The sequence below is a fragment of the Lycium barbarum genome, chromosome 3 (assembly GCF_019175385.1).
Source record: "Lycium barbarum isolate Lr01 chromosome 3, ASM1917538v2, whole genome shotgun sequence".
Classification (NCBI taxonomy): Eukaryota; Viridiplantae; Streptophyta; class Magnoliopsida; order Solanales; family Solanaceae; genus Lycium; species Lycium barbarum.
In genome coordinates, this window is record NC_083339.1 from 26,590,249 (window position 1) to 26,596,248 (window position 6,000).

A 6,000-nucleotide genomic window follows, 5' to 3' on the forward strand; every position below is an offset into this window, starting at 1 on the left:
GTATACACTCACCTTATATGCTAATTCCTTCAAGGTGAGGCATAATTCTTATGAATGCTCCATAATGGAATCGGGGGTTCAAGGCCTTATGTCACCCCGATAGAGTATAATTGTCTTAAGTTCCCAGTCATGCATTATGATAATAGTATGATGAGAATATGATAAGTCTATGAGATGTACATGATGCTATCACACCGCGCCTACATGGCCGACAGACACCGCTAAAGCGGGCAGCGTATACACCATGTCTAGACGGCATGGGCAGACACCACTAGTGGGCGGCATGAGATGGTACCTCGGACGCGGGAGGCCTGAACGCAGGCTAATGATTATCATATCGTACCTATATGGTCGGGCAGCTTATACATATATGCATACATGATATGATGATGATTATGAAGTAAGTTAGCATGCATTATTTTAGTTTTAAGTGACAATCAGTTACAGATCGCTCTTCACTCGATGCCTCCGTATTTCATTGATATACCATTATCGTTTATGCCTTACATACTCAGTACAATATTCGTACTAACGTCCTTCCTTCTTGGATGCTGTGTTCATGCCCACAAGTAGAAAGGGAGACGGTGTAGATCCATAGAAGCTACCCGCAGATTTACAGGAGCACTCCATTATTCCGGAGGTGCTATTTGGTTTATTCTTTTGTTTATCTATATGTAAATGTATTTTGGGCACGACGGGGTCCTGTCCCGTCCATATGTCTAGTACTCCAGTAGAGGCTCGTAGATACGCATGTGTGGGTCATATGGTCTCACGATGTTACTATTGTATCTATATTATTATTTTGATAGCTGAAGGGCTTATGTACATAAAAGTAATTATGTTTCCAAATTAAAAATAGTTTTCCTATGATTGAGTATAAATTAATGAATGTACGCTTAATGAGAATGATTAGTAATAGAATGATTGGTGCTTGGTGGTTAGCCCCGGGTACCCGTCATGGCCCCTAGCCGGGTTGTGATAAAAGTTGTATCAGAGCCGTTCAGTCCTAGGAAGTGTCTACGAGCCGTGTCTAGTAGAGTCTTGTTTATGGTATGTTGTTCACCACACTAATAAACAAGAGGCTACAAGGCATTTAGAAAAAATGACCATCTTTCATCTTAAGAGATTGTGCGATAGAGCTGTTTTATAAGATTATCTCCTCCTTAATAGTGTGCTATGATTTCAGAAATGCCGCCAAAGGGAAAAGCTACAGCCGCCCAGAAGGGCAAGACTACGATGAAAAGGCGGGTGGAAAGAGAGCCGCCAATGAATGTAGAAGAGGGCGAATCACATAATGAGGCCCCATCTAATACTTCCTCCACTCCACCCAATTTATAAGAACAAGAGGGGACTTCCGCTCCAGCTCCTATGCCTCCTGTTCCTCCACCAGTTGCTTCGGGTAAACAATTGACCGAGGCTATCCATCTATTGACACAGTTAGTTTCCGCCCAGGCACAGCGGCAGAATGCGGGTCCAAGTGATCGGACAGCTAGTACCAGGGCCAGCGATTTTATGAGTTTGAATCCTTCAGAATTTTTCGGGTCAAAGCCGAATGAAGACCCGCAAAGTTTTATTGATTAAATGTTGAGAACATTGAAGATCCTTCATGCCTCCGAAACTGAATCCGTGGAGTTGGCATCTTATAGACTCCGAGATGTGGCGGTATTATGGTACAATAATTGGTTATCATCAAGAAGAGAGAATGCGCCTCCTCCCGTTTGGCAAGAATTTGTAGATGCCTTCATCCGCCACTATTTGCCACCCGAGGTCAGCCGAGCTGGAGCGGAGAAATTTTTAAATTTAAAACAAGGAGATATGAGTGCCCAGGAGTATAGCCTTCAGTTCCATTCATTGGATAGATATGCCCCGACTATGGTGGCCGATATGGGAGATAGAGTGCACCGATTTGTGAGTGGCTTAGGGCCACATTTGTTCAAGGACTGCTTGACGGCTTCGTTACATGATGGGATGGACATTTCCCGCATTCAAGCTCATGCCCAGAATTTAGAAGGACAACAACATCCGCAAAGGGGTGATCGTGACATTGATAGAAAGCAAAGCAAGAGGGCCAGATCTATGGGGGCCGAATGTGATTATAGAGAGGGATCAATGCAGGCATATTCTAGACATTCGGGCCAATCGGCGACTGGTGCGCCTCCACGGTTTGCAGGTAGGAGATTTGATCACTCCTTTTGTTCAGGACAGGGTCAGAGTTCGAGGGCAACAGATTCTCAGTTCAGGGGAGATTATGGCCAGAGGAGACCCCCAGTACCGCAGTGCAGCCAGTGCGGTAGACTACATTCCGGATAGTGTTGCTAAGGTTCAGATGCTTGCTATGCCTGTGGCCAGGTTGGGCACATGATGCGAGATTTCCCGTCGATGAGTGGTAGAGTTGGGGTTTAGCCCACATGATCAGCGACTGGTTCATCTTCAGTGCGCCCGGTAGGGCAGACTCCTCAGATTCCAGCAGGCCGAGGTAGGGGCAGAGGGGGAGCATCTACTTCAAGTGCCACTCAGCCCCGTATGTATGCTTTAGCCGGACGACAAGATCTTGAGTCCTCCCCGGATGTGGTTACAGGTACATTATCCGTATTTTCCCATGATGTGTATGCATTAATAGATCCGGGTTCTACTCTATCTTATATTATTCCGTATGTTGCTGGTCGTATTGGGGTGAAACCAGAGACAATAAAACCTTTTGAGGTATCTACTCCGGTTGGTGATCCCGTGATAGCTAGACAAGTGTATAAAAATTGTGTAATTGTGATATGTGACCGCCAGACTAAAGCTGATTTAATTGAGCTGGAAATGTTAGATTTCGATGTGATTATGGGTATGGATTGGTTGGCCTCATGTTATGCTAATGTTGATTGCCAAATGAATATAGTTCGATTTCAATTTCTGGGAGAGCCCGTGTTTGAATGGAAGGATAATACAGCCTCTCCAAAAGGTAGGTTTATTTCCTACCTTAAGGCAAGGAAGATGATAGCTAAGGGCTATATTTATCACTTGGTTCGAGTTCATGACACCGAAGAAAAGTCGCCAACTTTCCAGTCTGTTCTGGTAGTGAATGAGTTCCCAGACGTATTTCCAGATGAACTTCCAGGTCTTCCACCGGAAAGAGAATTTGATTTTTCCATTGATGTGTTGCCGGACACCAAGCCTATCTCTATTCCTCCGTACTGAATGGCTCCGGCAAAATTGAAAGAATTAAAGGCACAGTTGAAAGATTTTCTTGAGAAGGGGTTTATTAGACCCAGTTCATCACCGTGGGGAGCACCCGTCCTATTCGTAAGAAAGAAAGATGGTTCTCTACGAATGTGTATCGATTATAGGCAGTTGAACAAGGTGACGATAAAGAACAAATATCCTCTCCCAAGGATTGATGATTTGTTTGATCAACTACAAGGTGCCAAGTGGTTTTCCAAAATAGACTTGAGGTCAGGTTATCACCAAGTGAGAGTTAAAGAAGAAGATATTCCCAAGACAGCTTTCAGAACGAGATATGGCCATTATGAATTCCGGGAGATGTTGTTTGGGTTGACTAATGCTCAAGCAGTGTTCATGAATTTGATGAATAACGTATTCATGCCTTTCTTGGGTTTATTCGTAATAGTGTTTATTGATGACATTCTGGTATACTCTCGTACAGAATCAGAACATGCTGACCATTTACGTATGGTTCTTGGCATTCTTCGAACGCGAGAATTGTATGAAAATTATTCAAAGTGCGAGTTTTGGCTGAATTCTGTGACATTCCTGGGTCATGTTATTTCAGATGATGGCATTCGAGTTGATACTCAGAAAAGCCGTAAAGATTTGGCTAAGGCCTACGACGCCTAAAGAAGTCCGTAGTTTTCTGGGATTGGCAGGGTACTACAGAAGGTTCGTAGACGGATTTTCCTCTATTTCAGCCCCATTGACGAAGCTAACCTAGAAGTCAGCTAACTTTCAGTGGAGTGATGCTTGTGAACGCAGCTTCCAAGATTTGAAGGACAAATTAACCTCAGCCTAAGTCTTGACACTCCTAGAAGGGCCAGATAGTTATATTGTATATTGTGATGCTTCCGGTGTTGGGTTAGGATGTGTGTTAATGCAGCACGGTAAAGTCATTGCTTCTGCTTTAAGGCAGCTGCGGAAACATGAAAAGAACTACCCAACTCATGATCTCGAATTGGCTGCAGTTATCCATGCATTAAAGATGTGGAGACACTATTTATATAGGGTACATGTCGATATTTATACGGATAACAAGAGTCTTCAATACATATTCAAACAGAAGGAGTTGAATCTGCGGCAGAGGCGGCGGTTAGAATTATTAAAAGATTATGATGTGAGTATTTTATACCACCCCGGAAAGGCAAATGTAGTAGCTGATGCGCTTAGCCGCCAATCGATGGGTAGCCTATGTGAAGTTCCTCCGGAGAAAAAAGAAATAATTCATGAGCTCCACCAACTTGCTAATGTTGGAGTACGTCTAAGTGATTCAGGTAGTGCAAGAATTGGCATTAATAATCCCACAGTTTCATCCTTGAATATGGAAGTAAAAGAGCGTCAATATGAAGATCCTCATTTGAGCCATTACAGTGACACATTTCAAGAAAAAGAGAAATCTCCATTTGAAGCTTCTATGGATGAAATTCTTAGATACCGAGGCAGGCTATGTGTGTCGAATGTTGCAGAATTGCGCCGTCGAATTCTAGAAGACGCTCATTATTCTCGATATTCTATTCACCCAGGTGCAAAAAAGATGTATCATGATCTCAAGTTGATATATTGGTGGGATGGCATGAAGAGAGACATAGCAGAATTTGTAGCTCAATGCCCAAATTGCCAGCAACTGAAAATCAAACATCAAAAGCCAGGAGGATTATTGCAAGAAATGGAGATCCCTACTTGGAAATGGGAAGTGATCAACATGGATTTTATTGCGGGGTTACCCCGTTCCCGAGGCAAGTATGATTCTATATGGGTGATCGTGGACAGACACATGAAAGCAGCTCATTTTCTTCCGGTCAGAACCACATACTCAGCAGAAGATTATGCAAGGTTGTATCTCAAAGAAATTGTGCGACTCCATGGTATTTCGATATCCATTATCACAGATAGAGGGGCGCAATTTACAGCCAAGTTTTGGAAATCCTTCCAAGAAGGTCTAGGTACTCAAGTAAAGCTCAGCACGACATTCTATCCGCAAACTGATGGGCAAGCCGAACGTACTATTCAGACCTTGGAAGAAATCCTACGGGCATGTGTACTAGATTTCGGTGGTAGTTGGGATGACCACTTACCTCTAATCGAGTTTGTGTACAACAATAACTACCATTCCAGTAACCAAATGGCTCCATATGAAGCTCTATATGGAATGAAGTGTAGATCCCTGATTGGATGGTTTGAAATAGGAGAAGTACTACTAATAGGCCCTGAGTTGATTCAGCAGGCGGTAGAAAACGTCAAAGTGATCCGAAATCGATTATTGACAGCCCAAAGTCGCCAGAAATCTTATGCGGACAACCGCCGGCGAGACTTAGAATTTCAAGTTGATGATTGGGTATTCTTGAAGGTGTCACCGATGAAAGGTGTGATGAGATTTGGCAAGAAAGGAAAGTTAAGTCCTCGATACATTGGACCTTATAAGATTATCCACAAGGTGGGTCAAGTAGCTTATGAATTGGACTTGCCTCCAGAACTTGAATTGGTCCACCCAGTTTTCCATGTTTCAATGCTCCGCAAGTGTGTTGGAGATCCTACGACGATTGTCCCAATAGATGATGTTCAAGTGACAGAAAAGTTAGTCTATGAAGAAGTGCCCATTGCCATATTAGACAAGCAAGCACGAAGACTTCGAAATAAGGAAGTAGCCTCAGTTAAAATCTTATGGCGAAATAACAACCGAGAAAAAATGACTTGGGAAGCAGAAGAGAGTATGAAATCCAAATACCCGCACTTATTTTAGCCCCAGAAGAAATCCACGACGAAACATCGAGATTATGAGGTATG